This window comes from Phoxinus phoxinus (assembly GCF_949152265.1).
Source record: "Phoxinus phoxinus genome assembly, chromosome: 23".
NCBI classification, from domain to species: Eukaryota; Metazoa; Chordata; class Actinopteri; order Cypriniformes; family Leuciscidae; genus Phoxinus; species Phoxinus phoxinus.
The window spans coordinates 13844562-13870676 of NC_136898.1; positions in this window are offsets into that span (position 1 = coordinate 13844562).

Consider the following 26115-nt stretch of genomic DNA (forward strand, 5'->3'; position numbering starts at 1 on the left):
TGTGAACATCCACAGCCAAGCTCACAAAGCCGCGTCGGCGGTTTCTTACAGAACCCCACACCATCGACCACCTCAACCCCATGTGAGCTGAGCCAACAGCCTTGAAACCACCTGTCATCCATTGTGCTAAGTTGTTGTTCGATGAAGTCCATCCCCTGACTTAATCGAACAAAAAGGGGGAATATGTAGCAACATTGAAAATGACAGATGCTTATTCAAATTAATAAATTGTGATTCTCTAGAATACTTCATTAAATGGTCTGAAAAGACAAGACATTTTGGTGGCTCCCCGTAGAACCCAGCCCCCGACATTCCAACACACACACACACACACACACAGAGACATGTAATGTGACACCCCCACCTCAGACAGAGGAAAGGACTGTGACCATAGTCACTCTTAAATGTAATAAATATATCCCCTTTTGTGTTAAGATGTGTTTATAAACCATAGGAAAGCATATATATGTCCTAGTGTAACATTAATCGAACTTTAAATGTCTATACTAATGCATAATAATATACCTTTGTATTCCTATTAATGTTAATATGATGTGTTTCGTATCTTTGTAATTCTCTAAATCTAACGGAGTCGAATTCCGATAGCAGAATGCAGTAACGTACATTGTTTTACACATTTCATATTTCTGGGGCCGAAAGTTTTGTCAAACACTTTGGTAATCCGAGCAAGAGGGATGTTCCCAGCGGACAAAGGAACATTCTCCCGCTTTTGAATCACTGAAGGTGATTGGACAATCCACCAGAAGGCGGCGTTACCCATACATTCCTTAAAACCCAAACGCTCTCCCTTCTGCTCTCTCTCTCGCGTCCTGCCTTCGTCTACTCATCATGTGAAATCTTCGGACCTGAACTCCTTCAGGAGTTCCCTCCTTTTATTTGCTTTATCTCAGTCTTTTGTTTAATTTTCAAATTCCACTGTGTTCGTTTCCACCTACGAGTCAAACGAACGAAGCCTGAATTCCTTCAGCAACTTCCCTTCCAAAGAGGCGCCTTCTTCAAACTCCCGCGAACAGCTTGCTCTGGCAACAAGCACGCGCGCCTCAGCACGAGCGCGCGCACTCTGCTCCGAGAACACGTGCAGGCTGGACACAGCTCGTGCACACAAACGAACCTTTGCAAGTATATCAAACTCTAACGGGTTTTAATGTTTTAAGGTGTTTCGATTGATGGCTCTCTCAATGGTCTGTGATGTTTGCTGTTCTATGGTCACACGTGACCATTTTCTCTCTCTCTCTCATCCTCTCTTTATCTCTCTCTCTCTGTCCCGCAATCAAATCGAGCGCGGGCCCCAGAGCACTCTCTCCCTCGCTCCCTCTCTCTCTGTTCCGCATTCAAATCGAGCGCGCCCCGGCCCTCGATCTCATTCTCTCCCTCTTATTCTCTCTCTCAAACGCACGACCAAAAACCTCTGTAAATCGCTCCCCGCGCGTGCGAGGTGTGCGTTACTACTGCTAAAGAGCACCAGCTTAAAGCAGAATAATCTCTCTCTCTCTCTTTATCTCTCTACAATCTCAGCGCGTGCTACGGCGCGCGCCCCTCCCCAACTCTCTATAACTCTCCTTCTCTCATCAGCTGTTACCCGTTTTTGTCTTGTCTGTTTAATGTAAGTAACTGTACATAGACGTATAAAACCTATAATCACTATGTGTAATCCGTTATACTCTGTAGTTTGCATTTATTAAAACAATATATTCAACTGTTTCTGTGAAAGGCTCGTAAAAATACAAACGTCAATGAGATCAGATCAGCGCTACCGCGCTCCCTGTGTACTACATTAGGTAGTTTTAATTTTATGAACACCAGAAATATTAATGTTCACGGCCAGAAGGTTGGTGTTTCTTGGAGTTTATGAGAAAGGATAACTTTGTTGAGAAATTAATCACTTAATCTAACGGTTGGTCGCGGGACGAACAACGATTTGATAATTACATTAATTTCCATTAAAGATTATCTCATAATCGAAGTTAAGTAAGATTATTGATATATGAATGAGGAATTATAATTCGTTGTGATTGATTATTCATATATTCATATAATCCACTTTCACTTTCGACAATTTAATGTATCTGTACTATGCAAAATATTGATCATATTCATGATTAGTTATTAAAATTCCCTATGGATCATTTGAGCTAATTCATCCGGACCCAGAGTCCGAAGCATTAAGGCATATAGTTTACACAAGTTCAAGTCCCGGCTAGGGCACTTTTTTTGTTGTTTTTTATCCCATATTTTCCTATCATAATAAAAGGCAAAACCTCCAAAATATATTTCTTTGAACTGGTGCCAGGTAACTACATCCACACACAAAATAGAATCAGCATTTTTTAAGCCACTACATCAACACCTCTCATAATGGGAGAGGGGGAACGGATTCCGACAGCTGTTTTTTTGCCGTCGGATTCCGTTCCCCCTGTTTTTCTCAAAAAAAGAGGATCTTCTAATATCTATCTCAATGGTCTTGGTTTGTGTACCCCTATAGCCTAGTGGTCAGTGCAATGACTTTTAAGAGCTGATGATTTTTAGGAGAAACAAGTTCAAGTCCCGGCTAGGGCACTTTTTTTGTTGTTTTTTATCCCATATTTTCCTATCATAATAAAAGGCAAAACCTCCAAAATATATTTCTTTGAACTGGTGCCAGGTAACTACATGCACACACAAAATAGAATCAGCATTTTTTAAGCCACTACATCAACACCTCTCATAATGGGAGAGGGGGAACGGATTCCGACAGCTGTTTTTTTGCCGTCGGATTCCGTTCCCCCTGTTTTTCTCAAAGAAAGAGGATCTTCTAATGTCTATCTCAATGGCCTTGGTTTGTGTACCCCTATAGCCTATTGGTCAGTGCAATGACTTTTAAGAGCTGATGATTTTTAGGAGAAACAAGTTCAAGTCCCGGCTAGGGCACTTTTTTTGTTGTTTTTTATCCCATATTTTCCTATCATAATAAAAGGCAAAACCTCCAAAATATATTTCTTTGAACTGGTGCCAGGTAACTACATCCACACACAAAATAGAATCAGCATTCTTTAAGCCACTACATCAACACCTCTCATAATGGGAGAGGGGGAACGGATTCCGACAGCTGTTTTTTTGCCGTCGGATTCCGTTCCCCCTGTTTTTCTCAAACAAAGAGGATATTCTAATATCTATCTCAATTTTCTTGGTTTGTTGACCCCTATAGCCTAGTGGTCAGTGCAATGACTTTTAAGAGCTGATGATTTTTAGGAGAAACAAGTTCAAGTCCCGGCTAGGGCACTTTTTTTGTTGTTTTTTATCCCATATTTTCCTATCATAATAAAAGGCAAAACCTCCAAAATATATTTCTTTGAACTGGTGCCAGGTAACTACATCCACACACAAAATAGAATCAGCATTTTTTAAGCCACTACATCAACACCTCTCATAATGGGAGAGGGGGAACGGATTCCGACAGCTGTTTTTTTGCCGTCGGACTCCGTTCCCCCTGTTTTTCTCAAACAAAGAGGATATTCTAATATCTATCTCAATTGTCTTGGTTTTGTTGATATAGAGGATGATTTTGCAATTAAACTGCCTTGATTAATGCTTGATTTGCTTTGTAGTGATGTAACCTAAATAGTAATAATGCTTTTGCTAAGATAGATATATGTAACCCTATTAGTTATGATGAAGATATGTACTGTGTGATTTTACTATTATTAAGAGAATTACTTACTTGCATGAAATGTATGTGTTAACTGATTTAGAGTAGAAAGTACTTATGTATTAGAAATAGTTTTATGATAAATGAAAATGTACTAGATGAAGTATATATTGCAGACGATTAAGAGAAGAAAGCAGAGGAAGAGAAATCGGAGGCGACGTAGGAGGATCCTGCGTAAGCAGCTGAGAGCCATGACCAAGAACTTGGCAGAACTCCAATTGATGACATCAGGAGAGAGTTTGGAATCTGCTTTCCGAAGGCTGCATATAAAAGGCGGAGAGAGAGACTGAAGTTTTGGATTCTGAATAGCGCAGTTTCCCTCGACGTCTGTATAACCAGCTGTTTGTTGAAACTTATTATTATTGTAACCTAACTTTAACTTGGATATAACGCTTGTTAACTTTAATAAAACTTATATTATATTATTGGCAAGTTATTGTCTGAATACTTATTTAAGGACCTTAAGCGAGAACTGACCACAGGGAAGTCTGCTGAACTAATTGTAAGTATTTTGAATGCTTATATTATTGTCCAGACTCGACTTTCCTTACCTACCTGAGAATAAAGGATAAATAGGTAAAAGGTGTAAAGGATATTTGAGACACCATAAAACAGTTTGTTGACCCCTATAGCCTAGTGGTCAGTGCAATGACTTTTAAGAGCTGATGATTTTTAGGAGAAACAAGTTCAAGTCCCGGCTAGGGCACTTTTTTTGTTGTTTTTTATCCCATATTTTTCTATCATAATAAAAGGCAAAACCTCCAAAATATATTTCTTTGAACTGGTGCCAGGTAACTACATCCACACACAAAATAGAATCAGCATTTTTTAAGCCACTACATCAACACCTCTCATAATGGGAGAGGGGGAACGGATTCCGACAGCTGTTTTTTTGCCGTCGGATTCCGTTCCCCCTGTTTTTCTCAAAGAAAGAGGATCTTCTAATATCTATCTCAATGGTCTTGGTTTGAGTACCCCTATAGCGTAGTGGTCAGTGCAATGACTTTTAAGAGCTGATGATTTTTAGGAGAAACAAGTTCAAGTCCCGGCTAGGGCACTTTTTTTGTTGTTTTTTATCCCATATTTTCCTATCATAATAAAAGGCAAAACCTCCAAAATATATTTCTTTGAACTGGTGCCAGGTAACTACATCCACACACAAAATAGAATCAGCATTTTTTAAGCCACTACATCAACACCTCTCATAATGGGAGAGGGGGAACGGATTCCGACAGCTGTTTTTTTGCCGTCGGATTCCGTTCCCCCTGTTTTTCTCAAACAAAGATTCTCAAGACCCGGCTCTTGGACTTTTTTTATATTCCAGAATTTACTAATATAAAAAAGGCAAAAACCAGGTATGCACCCTACATTTGATCTCAATTGATCATGCCTTCATGTAGCTCAAACAGTAGAGCATTGGCACTTGCAACGCCAAAGGTCAATGGTTCGATTCCTAAGGAAAGCATGAACGTAAAATCAAACTAATTTCAAATGCAAACTTCAGCCAAATTGTTCAATGTAATATTTCTCAAATAAACAGTTTCTTCTAATGTCTATCAAACTTATGCTGATTTCTTGACCCCTTATAGCCTAGTGGTCAGTGCAATGACTTTTTAGAGCTGATGATTTTTAGGAGACTCAAGTCCCGAATAGGGCACTTTTTGTTTTATTTTTTTTATCCCGTATTTTTCTATCATAATAAAAGGCAAAACCTCCAAAATATATTTCTTTGAACTGGTGCCAGGTAACTACATCCACACACAAAATAGAATCAGCATTTTTTAAGCCACTACATCAACACCTCTCATAATGGGAGAGGGGGAACGGATTCCGACAGCTGTTTTTTTGCCGTCGGATTCCGTTTCCCCTGTTTTTCTCAAAGAAAGAGGATCTTCTAATATCTATCTCAATGGTCTTGGTTTGTGTACCCCTATAGCCTAGTGGTCAGTGCAATGACTTTTAAGAGCTGATGATTTTTAGGAGAAACAAGTTCAAGTCCCGGCTAGGGCACTTTTTTTGTTGTTTTTTATCCCATATTTTCCTATCATAATAAAAGGCAAAACCTCCAAAATATATTTCTTTGAACTGGTGCCAGGTAACTACATCCACACACAAAATAGAATCAGCATTTTTTAAGCCACTACATCAACACCTCTCATAATGGGAGAGGGGGAACGGATTCCGACAGCTGTTTTTTTGCCGTCGGATTCCGTTCCCCCTGTTTTTCTCAAACAAAGAGGATATTCTAATATCTATCTCAATTGTCTTGGTTTGTTGACCCCTATAGCCTAGTGGTCAGTGCAATGACTTTTAAGAGCTGATGATTTTTAGGAGAAACAAGTTCAAGTCCCGGCTAGGGCACTTTTTTTGTTGTTTTTTATCCCATATTTTCCTATCATAATAAAAGGCAAAACCTCCAAAATATATTTCTTTGAACTGGTGCCAGGTAACTACATCCACACACAAAATAGAATCAGCATTTTTTAAGCCACTACATCAACACCTCTCATAATGGGAGAGGGGGAACGGATTCCGACAGCTGTTTTTTTGCCGTCGGATTCCGTTCCCCCTGTTTTTCTCAAACAAAGAGGATCTTCTAATATCTATCACAATGGTATTGGTTTGTTGACCCCTATAGCCTAGTGGTCAGTGCAATGACTTTTAAGAGCTGATGATTTTTAGGAGAAACAAGTTCAAGTCCCGGCTAGGGCACTTTTTTTGTTGTTTTTTATCCCATATTTTCCTATCATAATAAAAGGCAAAACCTCCAAAATATATTTCTTTGAACTGGTGCCAGGTAACTACATGCACACACAAAATAGAATCAGCATTTTTTAAGCCACTACATCAACACCTCTCATAATGGGAGAGGGGGAACGGATTCCGACAGCTGTTTTTTTGCCGTCGGATTCCGTTCCCCCTGTTTTTCTCAAACAAAGAGGATATTCTAATATCTATCTCAATTGTCTTGGTTTGTTGACCCCTATAGGCTAGTGGTCAGTGCAATGACTTTTAAGAGCTGATGATTTTTAGGAGAAACAAGTTCAAGTCCCGGCTAGGGCACTTTTTTTGTTGTTTTTTATCCCATATTTTCCTATCATAATAAAAGGCAAAACCTCCAAAATATATTTCTTTGAACTGGTGCCAGGTAACTACATCCACACACAAAATAGAATCAGCATTTTTTAAGCCACTACATCAACACCTCTCATAATGGGAGAGGGGGAACGGATTCCGACAGCTGTTTTTTTGCCGTCGGATTCCGTTCCCCCTGTTTTTCTCAAACAAAGAGGATATTCTAATATCTATCTCAATTGTCTTGGTTTGTTGACCCCTATAGCCTAGTGGTCAGTGCAATGACTTTTAAGAGCTGATGATTTTTAGGAGAAACAAGTTCAAGTCCCGGCTAGGGCACTTTTTTTGTTGTTTTTTATCCCATATTTTCCTATCATAATAAAAGGCAAAACCTCCAAAATATATTTCTTTGAACTGGTGCCAGGTAACTACATCCACACACAAAATAGAATCAGCATTTTTTAAGCCACTACATCAACACCTCTCATAATGGGAGAGGGGGAACGGATTCCGACAGCTGTTTTTTTGCCGTCGGATTCCGTTCCCCCTGTTTTTCTCAAACAAAGAGGATCTTCTAATATCTATCACAATGGTATTGGTTTGTTGACCCCTATAGCCTAGTGGTCAGTGCAATGACTTTTAAGAGCTGATGATTTTTAGGAGAAAAAAGTTCAAGTCCCGGCTAGGGCACTTTTTTTGTTGTTTTTTATCCCATATTTTCCTATCATAATAAAAGGCAAAACCTCCAAAATATATTTCTTTGAACTGGTGCCAGGTAACTACATCCACACACAAAATAGAATCAGCATTTTTTAAGCCACTACATCAACACCTCTCATAATGGGAGAGGGGGAACGGATTCCGACAGCTGTTTTTTTGCCGTCGGATTCCGTTCCCCCTGTTTTTCTCAAACAAAGAGGATATTCTAATATCTATCTCAATTGTCTTGGTTTGTTGACCCCTATAGCCTAGTGGTCAGTGCAATGACTTTTAAGAGCTGATGATTTTTAGGAGAAACAAGTTCAAGTCCCGGCTAGGGCACTTTTTTTGTTGTTTTTTATCCCATATTTTCCTATCATAATAAAAGGCAAAACCTCCAAAATATATTTCTTTGAACTGGTGCCAGGTAACTACATGCACACACAAAATAGAATCAGCATTTTTTAAGCCACTACATCAACACCTCTCATAATGGGAGAGGGGGAACGGATTCCGACAGCTGTTTTTTTGCCGTCGGATTCCGTTCCCCCTGTTTTTCTCAAAGAAAGAGGATCTTCTAATATCTATCTCAATGGCCTTGGTTTGTGTACCCCTATAGCCTAGTGGTCAGTGCAATGACTTTTAAGAGCTGATGATTTTTAGGAGAAACAAGTTCAAGTCCCGGCTAGGGCACTTTTTTTGTTGTTTTTTATCCCATATTTTCCTATCATAATAAAAGGCAAAACCTCCAAAATATATTTATTTGAACTGGTGCCAGGTAACTACATCCACACACAAAATAGAATCAGCATTTTTTAAGCCACTACATCAACACCTCTCATAATGGGAGAGGGGGAACGGATTCCGACAGCTGTTTTTTTGCCGTCGGATTCCGTTCCCCCTGTTTTTCTCAAACAAAGAGGATATTCTAATATCTATCTCAATTGTCTTGGTTTGTTGACCCCTATAGGCTAGTGGTCAGTGCAATGACTTTTAAGAGCTGATGATTTTTAGGAGAAACAAGTTCAAGTCCCGGCTAGGGCACTTTTTTTGTTGTTTTTTATCCCATATTTTCCTATCATAATAAAAGGCAAAACCTCCAAAATATATTTCTTTGAACTGGTGCCAGGTAACTACATGCACACACAAAATAGAATCAGCATTTTTTAAGCCACTACATCAACACCTCTCATAATGGGAGAGGGGGAACGGATTCCGACAGCTGTTTTTTTGCCGTCGGATTCCGTTCCCCCTGTTTTTCTCAAAAAAAGAGGATATTCTAATATCTATCTCAATTGTCTTGGTTTGTTGACCCCTATAGCCTAGTGGTCAGTGCAATGACTTTTAAGAGCTGATGATTTTTAGGAGAAACAAGTTCAAGTCCCGGCTAGGGCACTTTTTTTGTTGTTTTTTATCCCATATTTTCCTATCATAATAAAAGGCAAAACCTCCAAAATATATTTCTTTGAACTGGTGCCAGGTAACTACATCCACACACAAAATAGAATCAGCATTTTTTAAGCCACTACATCAACACCTCTCATAATGGGAGAGGGGGAACGGATTCCGACAGCTGTTTTTTTGCCGTCGGATTCCGTTCCCCCTGTTTTTCTCAAACAAAGATTCTCAAGACCCGGCTCTTGGACTTTTTTTATATTCCAGAATTTACTAATATAAAAAAAGGCAAAAACCAGGTATGCACCCTACATTTGATCTCAATTGATCATGCCTTCATGTAGCTCAAACAGTAGAGCATTGGCACTTGCAACGCCAAGGTCAATGGTTCGATTCCCAAGGAAAGCAAGAACTAATTTCAAATGCAAACTTCAGCCAAATTGTTCAATGTAATATTTCTCAAATAAACAGTTTCTTCTTATGTCTATCAAACTTATGCTGATTTCTTGACCCCTTATAGCCTAGTGGTCAGTGCAATGACTTTTTAGAGCTGATGATTTTTAGGACACTCAAGTCCCGAATAGGGCACTTTTTGTTTTATTTTTTTTATCCCATATTTTTCTATCATAATAAAAGGCAAAACCTCCAAAATATATTTCTTTGAACTGGTGCCAGGTAACTACATCCACACACAAAATAGAATCAGCATTTTTTAAGCCACTACATCAACACCTCTCATAATGGGAGAGGGGGAACGGATTCCGACAGCTGTTTTTTTGCCGTCGGATTCCGTTCCCCCTGTTTTTCTCAAAGAAAGAGGATCTTCTAATATCTATCTCAATGGTCTTGGTTTGTGTACCCCTATAGCCTAGTGGTCAGTGCAATGACTTTTAAGAGCTGATGATTTTTAGGAGAAACAAGTTCAAGTCCCGGCTAGGGCACTTTTTTTGTTGTTTTTTATCCCATATTTTCCTATCATAATAAAAGGCAAAACCTCCAAAATATATTTCTTTGAACTGGTGCCAGGTAACTACATCCACACACAAAATTGAATCAGCATTTTTTAAGCCACTACATCAACACCTCTCATAATGGGAGAGGGGGAACGGATTCCGACAGCTGTTTTTTTGCCGTCGGACTCCGTTCCCCCTGTTTTTCTCAAACAAAGAGGATATTCTAATATCTATCTCAATGGCCTTGGTTTGTGTACCCCTATAGCCTAGTGGTCAGTGCAATGACTTTTAAGAGCTGATGATTTTTAGGAGAAACAAGTTCAAGTCCCGGCTAGGGCACTTTTTTTGTTGTTTTTTATCCCATATTTTCCTATCATAATAAAAGGCAAAATCTCCAAAATATATTTCTTTGAACTGGTGCCAGGTAACTACATCCACACACAAAATAGAATCAGCATTTTTTAAGCCACTACATCAACACCTCTCATAATGGGAGAGGGGGAACGGATTCCGACAGCTGTTTTTTTGCCGTCGGATTCCGTTCCCCCTGTTTTTCTCAAACAAAGAGGATATTCTAATATCTATCTCAATTGTCTTGGTTTGTTGACCCCTATAGCCTAGTGGTCAGTGCAATGACTTTTAAGAGCTGATGATTTTTAGGAGAAACAAGTTCAAGTCCCGGCTAGGGCACTTTTTTTGTTGTTTTTTATCCCATATTTTCCTATCATAATAAAAGGCAAAACCTCCAAAATATATTTCTTTGAACTGGTGCCAGGTAACTACATCCACACACAAAATAGAATCAGCATTTTTTAAGCCACTACATCAACACCTCTCATAATGGGAGAGGGGGAACGGATTCCGACAGCTGTTTTTTTGCCGTCGGATTCCGTTCCCCCTGTTTTTCTCAAACAAAGAGGATATTCTAATATCTATCTCAATTGTCTTGGTTTGTTGACCCCTATAGCCTAGTGGTCAGTGCAATGACTTTTAAGAGCTGATGATTTTTAGGAGAAACAAGTTCAAGTCCCGGCTAGGGCACTTTTTTTGTTGTTTTTTATCCCATATTTTCCTATCATAATAAAAGGCAAAACCTCCAAAATATATTTCTTTGAACTGGTGCCAGGTAACTACATGCACACACAAAATAGAATCAGCATTTTTTAAGCCACTACATCAACACCTCTCATAATGGGAGAGGGGGAACGGATTCCGACAGCTGTTTTTTTGCCGTCGGATTCCGTTCCCCCTGTTTTTCTCAAAGAAAGAGGATCTTCTAATATCTATCTCAATGGCCTTGGTTTGTGTACCCCTATAGCCTAGTGGTCAGTGCAATGACTTTTAAGAGCTGATGATTTTTAGGAGAAACAAGTTCAAGTCCCGGCTAGGGCACTTTTTTTGTTGTTTTTTATCCCATATTTTCCTATCATAATAAAAGGCAAAACCTCCAAAATATATTTCTTTGAACTGGTGCCAGGTAACTACATCCACACACAAAATAGAATCAGCATTTTTTAAGCCACTACATCAACACCTCTCATAATGGGAGAGGGGGAACGGATTCCGACAGCTGTTTTTTTGCCGTCGGATTCCGTTCCCCCTGTTTTTCTCAAACAAAGAGGATATTCTAATATCTATCTCAATTGTCTTGGTTTGTTGACCCCTATAGCCTAGTGGTCAGTGCAATGACTTTTAAGAGCTGATGATTTTTAGGAGAAACAAGTTCAAGTCCCGGCTAGGGCACTTTTTTTGTTGTTTTTTATCCCATATTTTCCTATCATAATAAAAGGCAAAACCTCCAAAATATATTTATTTGAACTGGTGCCAGGTAACTACATCCACACACAAAATAGAATCAGCATTTTTTAAGCCACTACATCAACACCTATCATAATGGGAGAGGGGGAACGGATTCCGACAGCTGTTTTTTTGCCGTCGGATTCCGTTCCCCCTGTTTTTCTCAAACAAAGAGGATCTTCTAATATCTATCACAATGGTATTGGTTTGTTGACCCCTATAGCCTAGTGGTCAGTGCAATGACTTTTAAGAGCTGATGATTTTTAGGAGAAACAAGTTCAAGTCCCGGCTAGGGCACTTTTTTTGTTGTTTTTTATCCCATATTTTCCTATCATAATAAAAGGCAAAACCTCCAAAATATATTTCTTTGAACTGGTGCCAGGTAACTACATCCACACACAAAATAGAATCAGCATTTTTTAAGCCACTACATCAACACCTCTCATAATGGGAGAGGGGGAACGGATTCCGACAGCTGTTTTTTTGCCGTCGGATTCCGTTCCCCCTGTTTTTCTCAAACAAAGAGGATCTTCTAATATCTATCTCAATGGTCTTGGTTTGTGTACCACTATAGCCTAGTGGTCAGTGCAATGACTTTTAAGAGCTGATGATTTTTAGGAGAAACATGTTCAAGTCCCGGCTAGGGCACTTTTTTTGTTGTTTTTTATCCCATATTTTCCTATCATAATAAAAGGCAAAACCTCCAAAATATATTTCTTTGAACTGGTGCCAGGTAACTAAATCCACACACAAAATAGAATCAGCATTTTTTAAGCCACTACATCAACACCTCTCATAATGGGAGAGGGGGAACGGATTCCGACAGCTGTTTTTTTGCCGTCGGATTCCGTTCCCCCTGTTTTTCTCAAACAAAGAGGATCTTCTAATATCTATCTCAATGGTCTTGGTTTGTGTACCCCTATAGCCTAGTGGTCAGTGCAATGACTTTTAAGAGCTGATGATTTTTAGGAGAAACAAGTTCAAGTCCCGGCTAGGGCACTTTTTTTGTTGTTTTTTATCCCATATTTTCCTATCATAATAAAAGGCAAAACCTCCAAAATATATTTCTTTGAACTGGTGCCAGGTAACTACATCCACACACAAAATAGAATCAGCATTTTTTAAGCCACTACATCAACACCTCTCATAATGGGAGAGGGGGAACGGATTCCGACAGCTGTTTTTTTGCCGTCGGATTCCGTTCCCCCTGTTTTTCTCAAAGAAAGAGGATCTTCTAATATCTATCTCAATGGTCTTGGTTTGTGTACCCCTATAGCCTAGTGGTCAGTGCAATGACTTTTAAGAGCTGATGATTTTTAGGAGAAACAAGTTCAAGTCCCGGCTAGGGCACTTTTTTTGTTGTTTTTTATCCCATATTTTCCTATCATAATAAAAGGCAAAACCTCCAAAATATATTTCTTTGAGCTGGTGCCAGGTAACTACATCCACACACAAAATAGAATCAGCATTTTTTAAGCCACTACATCAACACCTCTCATAATGGGAGAGGGGGAACGGATTCCGACAGCTGTTTTTTTGCCGTCGGACTCCGTTCCCCCTGTTTTTCTCAAACAAAGAGGATATTCTAATATCTATCTCAATGGTTTTGGTTTGTGTACCCCTATAGCCTAGTGGTCAGTGCAATGACTTTTAAGAGCTGATGATTTTTAGGAGAAACAAGTTCAAGTCCCGGCTAGGGCACTTTTTTTGTTGTTTTTTATCCCATATTTTCCTATCATAATAAAAGGCAAAACCTCCAAAATATATTTCTTTGAACTGGTGCCAGGTAACTACATGCACACACAAAATAGAATCAGCATTTTTTAAGCCACTACATCAACACCTCTCATAATGGGAGAGGGGGAACGGATTCCGACAGCTGTTTTTTTGCCGTCGGATTCCGTTCCCCCTGTTTTTCTCAAAGAAAGAGGATCTTCTAATATCTATCTCAATGGCCTTGGTTTGTGTACCCCTATAGCCTAGTGGTCAGTGCAATGACTTTTAAGAGCTGATGATTTTTAGGAGAAACAAGTTCAAGTCCCGGCTAGGGCACTTTTTTTGTTGTTTTTTATCCCATATTTTCCTATCATAATAAAAGGCAAAACCTCCAAAATATATTTCTTTGAACTGGTGCCAGGTAACTACATCCACACACAAAATAGAATCAGCATTTTTTAAGCCACTACATCAACACCTCTCATAATGGGAGAGGGGGAACGGATTCCGACAGCTGTTTTTTTGCCGTCGGATTCCGTTCCCCCTGTTTTTCTCAAACAAAGATTCTCAAGACCCGGCTCTTGGACTTTTTTTATATTCCAGAATTTACTAATATAAAAAAGGCAAAAACCAGGTATGCACCCTACATTTGATCTCAATTGATCATGCCTTCATGTAGCTCAAACAGTAGAGCATTGGCACTTGCAACGCCAAGGTCAATGGTTCGATTCTCAAGGAAAGCAAGAACGTAAAATCAAACTAATTTCAAATGCAAACTTCAGCCAAATTGTTCAATGTAATATTTCTCAAATAAACAGTTTCTTCTAATGTCTATCAAACTTATGCTGATTTCTTGACCCCTTATAGCCTAGTGGTCAGTGCAATGACTTTTTAGAGCTGATGATTTTTAGGAGACTCAAGTCCCGAATAGGGCACTTTTTGTTTTATTTTTTTTATCCCATATTTTTCTATCATAATAAAAGGCAAAACCTCCAAAATATATTTCTTTGAACTGGTGCCAGGTAAATACATCCACACACAAAATAGAATCAGCATTTTTTAAGCCACTACATCAACACCTCTCATAATGGGAGAGGGGGAACGGATTCCGACAGCTGTTTTTTTGCCGTCGGATTCCGTTCCCCCTGTTTTTCTCAAAGAAAGAGGATCTTCTAACATCTATCTCAATGGTCTTGGTTTGTGTACCCCTATAGCCTAGTGGTCAGTGCAATGACTTTTAAGAGCTGATGATTTTTAGGAGAAACAAGTTCAAGTCCCGGCTAGGGCACTTTTTTTGTTGTTTTTTATCCCATATTTTCCTATCATAATAAAAGGCAAAACCTCCAAAATATATTTCTTTGAACTGGTGCCAGGTAACTACATCCACACACAAAATAGAATCAGCATTTTTAAGCCACTACATCAACACCTCTCATAATGGGAGAGGGGGAACGGATTCCGACAGCTGTTTTTTTGCCGTCGGATTCCGTTCCCCCTGTTTTTCTCAAACAAAGATTCTCAAGACCCGGCTCTTGGACTTTTTTTATATTCCAGAATTTACTAATATAAAAAAGGCAAAAACCAGGTATGCACCCTACATTTGATCTCTATTGATCATGCCTTCATGTAGCTCAAACAGTAGAGCATTGGCACTTGCAACGCCAAGGTCAATGGTTCGATTCCCAAGGAAAGCAAGAACGTAAAACTAATTTCAAATGCAAACTTCAGCCAAATTGTTTAATGTAATATTTCTCAAATAAACAGTTTCTTCTAATGTCTATCAAACTTATGCTGATTTCTTGACCCCTTATAGCCTAGTGGTCAGTGCAATGACTTTTTAGAGCTGATGATTTTTAGGAGACTCAAGTCCCGAATAGGGCACTTTTTGTTTTATTTTTTTTATCCCATATTTTTCTATCATAATAAAAGGCAAAACCTCCAAAATATATTTCTTTGAACTGGTGCCAGGTAACTACATCCACACACAAAATAGAATCAGCATTTTTTAAGCCACTACATCAACACCTCTCATAATGGGAGAGGGGGAACGGATTCCGACAGCTGTTTTTTTGCCGTCGGATTCCGTTCCCCCTGTTTTTCTCAAAGAAAGAGGATCTTTTAATATCTATCTCAATGGCCTTGGTTTGTGTACCCCTATAGCCTAGTGGTCAGTGCAATGACTTTTAAGAGCTGATGATTTTTAGGAGAAACAAGTTCAAGTCCCGGCTAGGGCACTTTTTTTGTTGTTTTTTATCCCATATTTTCCTATCATAATAAAAGGCAAAACCTCCAAAATATATTTCTTTGAACTGGTGCCAGGTAACTACATCCACACACAAAATAGAATCAGCATTTTTTAAGCTACTACATCAACACCTCTCATAATGGGAGAGGGGGAACGGATTCCGACAGCTGTTTTTTTGCCGTCGGATTCCGTTCCCCCTGTTTTTCTCAAACAAAGAGGATATTCTAATATCTATCTCAATTGTCTTGATTTGTTGACCCCTATAGCCTAGTGGTCAGTGCAATGACTTTTAAGAGCTGATGATTTTTAGGAGAAACAAGTTCAAGTCCCGGCTAGGGTACTTTTTTTGTTGTTTTTTATCCCATATTTTCCTATCATAATAAAAGGCAAAACCTCCAAAATATATTTCTTTGAACTGGTGCCAGGTAACTACATCCACACACAAAATAGAATCAGCATTTTTTAAGCCACTACATCAACACCTCTCATAATGGGAGAGGGGGAACGGATTCCGACAGCTGTTTTTTTGCCGTCGGATTCCGTTCCCCCTGTTTTTCTCAAACAAAGAGGATATTCTAATATCTATCTCAATTGTCTTGGTTTGTTGACCCCTATAGCCTAGTGGTCAGTGCAATGACTTTTAAGAGCTGATGATTTTTAGGAGAAACAAGTTCAAGTCCCGGCTAGGGCACTTTTTTTGTTGTTTTTTATCCCATATTTTCCTATCATAATAAAAGGCAAAACCTCCAAAATATATTTCTTTGAACTGGTGCCAGGTAACTACATCCACACACAAAATAGAATCAGCATTTTTTAAGCCACTACATCAACACCTCTCATAATGGGAGAGGGGGAACGGATTCCGACAGCTGTTTTTTTGCCGTCGGATTCCGTTCCCCCTGTTTTTCTCAAACAAAGAGGATCTTCTAATATCTATCTCAATGGTCTTGTTTTGTGTACCCCTATAGCCTAGTGGTCAGTGCAATGACTTTTTAGAGCTGATGATTTTTAGGAGAAACAAGTTCAAGTCCCGGCTAGGGCACTTTTTGGTTTTATCCCATATTTTCCTAGCATAATAAAAGGCAAAACCTCCAAAATATATTTCTTTGAACTGGTGCCAGGTAACTAAATCCACACACAAAATAGAATCAGCATTTTTTAAGCCACTACATCAACACCTCTCATAATGGGAGAGGGGGAACGGATTCCGACAGGTGTTTTTTGCCGTCGGATTCCGTTCCCCCTGTTTTTCTCAAAAAAAGAGGATCTTCTAATATATATCTCAATGGTCTTGGTTTGTTGACCCCTATAGCTTAGTGGTCAGTGCAATGACTTTTAAGAGCTGATGATTTTTAGGAGACACAAGTTCAAGACCCGGCTCTTGGACTCTTTTTATATTCCAGATTTTCCTAATATAAAAAATGCAAAAACCAGGTATGCCCCCTACATTTAATCTAATTTTATCATGCCTTCATGTAACTCAAACAGTAGAGCATTGGCACTTGCAACGCCAAGGTCAATGGTTCGATTCCCAGGGAAAGCAAGAAGGTGTATTCAAACTAATTTCAAATGCAAACTTCAGCCAAATTGTTCAATGTAATATTTCTCAAATAAACAGTTTCTTCTAATGTCTATCAAACTTATGCTGATTTCTTGACCCCTTATAGCCTAGTGGTCAGTGCAATGACTTTTTAGAGCTGATGATTTTTAGGAGACTCAAGTCCCGAATAGGGCACTTTTTGTTTTATTTTTTTTATCCCATATTTTTCTATCATAATAAAAGGCAAAACCTCCAAAATATATTTCTTTGAACTGGTGCCAGGTAACTACATCCACACACAAAATAGAATCAGCATTTTTTAAGCCACTACATCAACACCTCTCATAATGGGAGAGGGGGAACGGATTCCGACAGCTGTTTTTTTGCCGTCGGATTCCGTTCCCCCTGTTTTTCTCAAAGAAAGAGGATCTTCTAATATCTATCTCAATGGTCTTGGTTTGTGTACCCCTATAGCCTAGTGGTCAGTGCAATGACTTTTAAGAGCTGATGATTTTTAGGAGAAACAAGTTCAAGTCCCGGCTAGGGCACTTTTTTTGTTGTTTTTTATCCCATATTTTCCTATCATAATAAAAGGCAAAACCTCCAAAATATATTTCTTTGAACTGGTGCCAGGTAACTACATGCACACACAAAATAGAATCAGCATTTTTTAAGCCACTACATCAACACCTCTCATAATGGGAGAGGGGGAACGGATTCCGACAGCTGTTTTTTTGCCGTCGGATTCCGTTCCCCCTGTTTTTCTCAAAGAAAGAGGATCTTTTAATATCTATCTCAATGGCCTTGGTTTGTGTACCCCTATAGCCTAGTGGTCAGTGCAATGACTTTTAAGAGCTGATGATTTTTAGGAGAAACAAGTTCAAGTCCCGGCTAGGGCACTTTTTTTGTTGTTTTTTATCCCATATTTTCCTATCATAATAAAAGGCAAAACCTCCAAAATATATTTCTTTGAACTGGTGCCAGGTAACTACATCCACACACAAAATAGAATCAGCATTTTTTAAGCTACTACATCAACACCTCTCATAATGGGAGAGGGGGAACGGATTCCGACAGCTGTTTTTTTGCCGTCGGATTCCGTTCCCCCTGTTTTTCTCAAACAAAGAGGATATTCTAATATCTATCTCAATTGTCTTGATTTGTTGACCCCTATAGCCTAGTGGTCAGTGCAATGACTTTTAAGAGCTGATGATTTTTAGGAGAAACAAGTTCAAGTCCCGGCTAGGGCACTTTTTTTGTTGTTTTTTATCCCATATTTTCCTATCATAATAAAAGGCAAAACCTCCAAAATATATTTCTTTGAACTGGTGCCAGGTAACTACATCCACACACAAAATAGAATCAGCATTTTTTAAGCCACTACATCAACACCTCTCATAATGGGAGAGGGGGAACGGATTCCGACAGCTGTTTTTTTGCCGTCGGATTCCGTTCCCCCTGTTTTTCTCAAACAAAGATTCTCAAGACCCGGCTCTTGGACTTTTTTTATATTCCAGAATTTACTAATATAAAAAAGGCAAAAACCAGGTATGCACCCTACATTTGATCTCAATTGATCATGCCTTCATGTAGCTCAAACAGTAGAGCATTGGCACTTGCAACGCCAAGGTCAATGGTTCGATTCTCAAGGAAAGCAAGAACGTAAAATCAAACTAATTTCAAATGCAAACTTCAGCCAAATTGTTCAATGTAATATTTCTCAAATAAACAGTTTCTTCTAATGTCTATCAAACTTATGCTGATTTCTTGACCCCTTATAGCCTAGTGGTCAGTGCAATGACTTTTTAGAGCTGATGATTTTTAGGAGACTCAAGTCCCGAATAGGGCACTTTTTGTTTTATTTTTTTTATCCCATATTTTTCTATCATAATAAAAGGCAAAACCTCCAAAATATATTTCTTTGAACTGGTGCCAGGTAACTACATCCACACACAAAATAGAATCAGCATTTTTTAAGCCACTACATCAACACCTCTCATAATGGGAGAGGGGGAACGGATTCCGACAGCTGTTTTTTTGCCGTCGGATTCCGTTCCCCCTGTTTTTCTCAAAGAAAGAGGATCTTCTAACATCTATCTCAATGGTCTTGGTTTGTGTACCCCTATAGCCTAGTGGTCAGTGCAATGACTTTTAAGAGCTGATGATTTTTAGGAGAAACAAGTTCAAGTCCCGGCTAGGGCACTTTTTTTGTTGTTTTTTATCCCATATTTTCCTATCATAATAAAAGGCAAAACCTCCAAAATATATTTCTTTGAACTGGTGCCAGGTAACTACATCCACACACAAAATAGAATCAGCATTTTTAAGCCACTACATCAACACCTCTCATAATGGGAGAGGGGGAACGGATTCCGACAGCTGTTTTTTTGCCGTCGGATTCCGTTCCCCCTGTTTTTCTCAAACAAAGAGGATCTTCTAATATCTATCTCAATGGTCTTGTTTTGTGTACCCCTATAGCCTAGTGGTCAGTGCAATGACTTTTAAGAGCTGATGATTTTTAGGAGAAACAAGTTCAAGTCCCGGCTAGGGCACTTTTTGGTTTTATCCCATATTTTCCTAGCATAATAAAAGGCAAAACCTCCAAAATATATTTCTTTGAACTGGTGCCAGGTAACTAAATCCACACACAAAATAGAATCAGCATTTTTTAAGCCACTACATCAACACCTCTCATAATGGGAGAGGGGGAACGGATTCCGACAGGTGTTTTTTGCCGTCGGATTCCGTTCCCCCTGTTTTTCTCAAAAAAAGAGGATCTTCTAATATATATCTCAATGGTCTTGGTTTGTTGACCCCTATAGCTTAGTGGTCAGTGCAATGACTTTTAAGAGCTGATGATTTTTAGGAGACACAAGTTCAAGACCCGGCTCTTGGACTCTTTTTATATTCCAGATTTTCCTAATATAAAAAATGCAAAAACCAGGTATGCCCCCTACATTTAATCTAATTTTATCATGCCTTCATGTAACTCAAACAGTAGAGCATTGGCACTTGCAACGCCAAGGTCAATGGTTCGATTCCCAGGGAAAGCAAGAAGGTGTATTCAAACTAATTTCAAATGCAAACTTCAGCCAAATTGTTCAATGTAATATTTCTCAAATAAACAGTTTCTTCTAATGTCTATCAAACTTATGCTGATTTCTTGACCCCTTATAGCCTAGTGGTCAGTGCAATGACTTTTTAGAGCTGATGATTTTTAGGAGACTCAAGTCCCGAATAGGGCACTTTTTGTTTTATTTTTTTTATCCCATATTTTTCTATCATAATAAAAGGCAAAACCTCCAAAATATATTTCTTTGAACTGGTGCCAGGTAACTACATCCACACACAAAATAGAATCAGCATTTTTTAAGCCACTACATCAACACCTCTCATAATGGGAGAGGGGGAACGGATTCCGACAGCTGTTTTTTTGCCGTCGGATTCCGTTCCCCCTGTTTTTCTCAAAGAAAGAGGATCTTCTAATATCTATCTCAATGGTCTTGGTTTGTGTACCCCTATAGCCTAGTGGTCAGTGCAATGACTTTTAAGAGCTGATGATTTTTAGGAGAAACAAGTTCAAGTCCCGGCTAGGGCACTTTTTTTGTTGTTTTTTATCCCATATTTTCCTATCATAATAAAAGGCAAAACCTCCAAAATATATTTCTTTGAACTGGTGCCAGGTAACTACATGCACACACAAAATAGAATCAGCATTTTTTAAGCCACTACATCAACACCTCTCATAATGGGAGAGGGGGAACGGATTCCGACAGCTGTTTTTTTGCCGTCGGATTCCGTTCCCCCTGTTTTTCTCAAAGAAAGAGGATCTTTTAATATCTATCTCAATGGCCTTGGTTTGTGTACCCCTATAGCCTAGTGGTCAGTGCAATGACTTTTAAGAGCTGATGATTTTTAGGAGAAACAAGTTCAAGTCCCGGCTAGGGCACTTTTTTTGTTGTTTTTTATCCCATATTTTCCTATCATAATAAAAGGCAAAACCTCCAAAATATATTTCTTTGAACTGGTGCCAGGTAACTACATCCACACACAAAATAGAATCAGCATTTTTTAAGCTACTACATCAACACCTCTCATAATGGGAGAGGGGGAACGGATTCCGACAGCTGTTTTTTTGCCGTCGGATTCCGTTCCCCCTGTTTTTCTCAAACAAAGAGGATATTCTAATATCTATCTCAATTGTCTTGATTTGTTGACCCCTATAGCCTAGTGGTCAGTGCAATGACTTTTAAGAGCTGATGATTTTTAGGAGAAACAAGTTCAAGTCCCGGCTAGGGCACTTTTTTTGTTGTTTTTTATCCCATATTTTCCTATCATAATAAAAGGCAAAACCTCCAAAATATATTTCTTTGAACTGGTGCCAGGTAACTACATCCACACACAAAATAGAATCAGCATTTTTTAAGCCACTACATCAACACCTCTCATAATGGGAGAGGGGGAACGGATTCCGACAGCTGTTTTTTTGCCGTCGGATTCCGTTCCCCCTGTTTTTCTCAAACAAAGAGGATATTCTAATATCTATCTCAATTGTCTTGGTTTGTTGACCCCTATAGCCTAGTGGTCAGTGCAATGACTTTTAAGAGCTGATGATTTTTAGGAGAAACAAGTTCAAGTCCCGGCTAGGGCACTTTTTTTGTTGTTTTTTATCCCATATTTTCCTATCATAATAAAAGGCAAAACCTCCAAAATATATTTCTTTGAACTGGTGCCAGGTAACTACATCCACACACAAAATAGAATCAGCATTTTTTAAGCCACTACATCAACACCTCTCATAATGGGAGAGGGGGAACGGATTCCGACAGCTGTTTTTTTGCCGTCGGATTCCGTTCCCCCTGTTTTTCTCAAACAAATAGGATCTTCTAATATCTATCTCAATGGTCTTGTTTTGTGTACCCCTATAGCCTAGTGGTCAGTGCAATGACTTTTTAGAGCTGATGATTTTTAGGAGAAACAAGTTCAAGTCCCGGCTAGGGCACTTTTTGGTTTTATCCCATATTTTCCTAGCATAATAAAAGGCAAAACCTCCAAAATATATTTCTTTGAACTGGTGCCAGGTAACTAAATCCACACACAAAATAGAATCAGCATTTTTTAAGCCACTACATCAACACCTCTCATAATGGGAGAGGGGGAACGGATTCCGACAGGTGTTTTTTGCCGTCGGATTCCGTTCCCCCTGTTTTTCTCAAAAAAAGAGGATCTTCTAATATATATCTCAATGGTCTTGGTTTGTTGACCCCTATAGCTTAGTGGTCAGTGCAATGACTTTTAAGAGCTGATGATTTTTAGGAGACACAAGTTCAAGACCCGGCTCTTGGACTCTTTTTATATTCCAGATTTTCCTAATATAAAAAATGCAAAAACCAGGTATGCCCCCTACATTTAATCTAATTTTATCATGCCTTCATGTAACTCAAACAGTAGAGCATTGGCACTTGCAACGCCAAGGTCAATGGTTCGATTCCCAGGGAAAGCAAGAAGGTGTATTCAAACTAATTTCAAATGCAAACTTCAGCCAAATTGTTCAATGTAATATTTCTCAAATAAACAGTTTCTTCTAATGTCTATCAAACTTATGCTGATTTCTTGACCCCTTATAGCCTAGTGGTCAGTGCAATGACTTTTTAGAGCTGATGATTTTTAGGAGACTCAAGTCCCGAATAGGGCACTTTTTGTTTTATTTTTTTTATCCCATATTTTTCTATCATAATAAAAGGCAAAACCTCCAAAATATATTTCTTTGAACTGGTGCCAGGTAACTACATCCACACACAAAATAGAATCAGCATTTTTTAAGCCACTACATCAACACCTCTCATAATGGGAGAGGGGGAACGGATTCCGACAGCTGTTTTTTTGCCGTCGGATTCCGTTCCCCCTGTTTTTCTCAAAGAAAGAGGATCTTCTAACATCTATCTCAATGGTCTTGGTTTGTGTACCCCTATAGCCTAGTGGTCAGTGCAATGACTTTTAAGAGCTGATGATTTTTAGGAGAAACAAGTTCAAGTCCCGGCTAGGGCACTTTTTTTGTTGTTTTTTATCCCATATTTTCCTATCATAATAAAAGGCAAAACCTCCAAAATATATTTCTTTGAACTGGTGCCAGGTAACTACATCCACACACAAAATAGAATCAGCATTTTTAAGCCACTACATCAACACCTCTCATAATGGGAGAGGGGGAACGGATTCCGACAGCTGTTTTTTTGCCGTCGGATTCCGTTCCCCCTGTTTTTCTCAAACAAAGATTCTCAAGACCCGGCTCTTGGACTTTTTTTATATTCCAGAATTTACTAATATAAAAAAGGCAAAAACCAGGTATGCACCCTACATTTGATCTCTATTGATCATGCCTTCATGTAGCTCAAACAGTAGAGCATTGGCACTTGCAACGCCAAGGTCAATGGTTCGATTCCCAAGGAAAGCAAGAACGTAAAACTAATTTCAAATGCAAACTTCAGCCAAATTGTTTAATGTAATATTTCTCAAATAAACAGTTTCTTCTAATGTCTATCAAACTTATGCTGATTTCTTGACCCCTTATAGCCTAGTGGTCAGTGCAATGACTTTTTAGAGCTGATGATTTTTAGGAGACTCAAGTCCCGAATAGGGCACTTTTTGTTTTATTTTTTTTATCCCATATTTTTCTATCATAATAAAAGGCAAAACCTCCAAAATATATTTATTTGAACTGGTGCCAGGTAACTACATCCACACACAAAATAGAATCAGCATTTTTTAAGCCACTACATCAACACCTCTCATAATGGGAGAGGGGGAACGGATTCCGACAGCTGTTTTTTTGCCGTCGGATTCCGTTCCCCCTGTTTTTCTCAAAGAAAGAGGATCTTCTAATATCTATCTCAATGGTCTTGGTTTGTGTACCCCTATAGCCTAGTGGTCAGTGCAATGACTTTTAAGAGCTGATGATTTTTAGGAGAAACAAGTTCAAGTCCCGGCTAGGGCACTTTTTTTGTTGTTTTTTATCCCATATTTTCCTATCATAATAAAAGGCAAAACCTCCAAAATATATTTCTTTGAACTGGTGCCAGGTAACTACATGCACACACAAAATAGAATCAGCATTTTTTAAGCCACTACATCAACACCTCTCATAATGGGAGAGGGGGAACGGATTCCGACAGCTGTTTTTTTGCCGTCGGATTCCGTTCCCCCTGTTTTTCTCAAACAAAGATTCTCAAGACCCGGCTCTTGGACTTTTTTTATATTCCAGAATTTACTAATATAAAAAAGGCAAAAACCAGGTATGCACCCTACATTTGATCTCAATTGATCATGCCTTCATGTAGCTCAAACAGTAGAGCATTGGCACTTGCAACGCCAAGGTCAATGGTTCGATTCCCAAGGAAAGCAAGAACGTAAAATCAAACTAATTTCAAATGCAAACTTCAGCCAAATTGTTTAATGTAATATTTCTCAAATAAACAGTTTCTTCTAATGTCTATCAAACTTATGCTGATTTCTTGACCCCTTATAGCCTAGTGGTCAGTGCAATGACTTTTTAGAGCTGATGATTTTTAGGAGACTCAAGTCCCGAATAGGGCACTTTTTGTTTTATTTTTTTTATCCCATATTTTTCTATCATAATAAAAGGCAAAACCTCCAAAATATATTTCTTTGAACTGGTGCCAGGTAACTACATCCACACACAAAATAGAATCAGCATTTTTTAAGCCACTACATCAACACCTCTCATAATGGGAGAGGGGGAACGGATTCCGACAGCTGTTTTTTTGCCGTCGGATTCCGTTCCCCCTGTTTTTCTCAAAGAAAGAGGATCTTCTAATATCTATCTCAATGGTCTTGGTTTGTGTACCCCTATAGCCTAGTGGTCAGTGCAATGACTTTTAAGAGCTGATGATTTTTAGGAGAAACAAGTTCAAGTCCCGGCTAGGGCACTTTTTTTGTTGTTTTTTATCCCATATTTTCCTATCATAATAAAAGGCAAAACCTCCAAAATATATTTCTTTGAACTGGTGCCAGGTAACTACATGCACACACAAAATAGAATCAGCATTTTTTAAGCCACTACATCAACACCTCTCATAATGGGAGAGGGGGAACGGATTCCGACAGCTGTTTTTTTGCCGTCGGATTCCGTTCCCCCTGTTTTTCTCAAAGAAAGAGGATCTTTTAATATCTATCTCAATGGCCTTGGTTTGTGTACCCCTATAGCCTAGTGGTCAGTGCAATGACTTTTAAGAGCTGATGATTTTTAGGAGAAACAAGTTCAAGTCCCGGCTAGGGCACTTTTTTTGTTGTTTTTTATCCCATATTTTCCTATCATAATAAAAGGCAAAACCTCCAAAATATATTTCTTTGAACTGGTGCCAGGTAACTACATCCACACACAAAATAGAATCAGCATTTTTTAAGCTACTACATCAACACCTCTCATAATGGGAGAGGGGGAACGGATTCCGACAGCTGTTTTTTTGCCGTCGGATTCCGTTCCCCCTGTTTTTCTCAAACAAAGAGGATATTCTAATATCTATCTCAATTGTCTTGATTTGTTGACCCCTATAGCCTAGTGGTCAGTGCAATGACTTTTAAGAGCTGATGATTTTTAGGAGAAACAAGTTCAAGTCCCGGCTAGGGCACTTTTTTTGTTGTTTTTTATCCCATATTTTCCTATCATAATAAAAGGCAAAACCTCCAAAATATATTTCTTTGAACTGGTGCCAGGTAACTACATCCACACACAAAATAGAATCAGCATTTTTTAAGCCACTACATCAACACCTCTCATAATGGGAGAGGGGGAACGGATTCCGACAGCTGTTTTTTTGCCGTCGGATTCCGTTCCCCCTGTTTTTCTCAAACAAAGAGGATATTCTAATATCTATCTCAATTGTCTTGGTTTGTTGACCCCTATAGCCTAGTGGTCAGTGCAATGACTTTTAAGAGCTGATGATTTTTAGGAGAAACAAGTTCAAGTCCC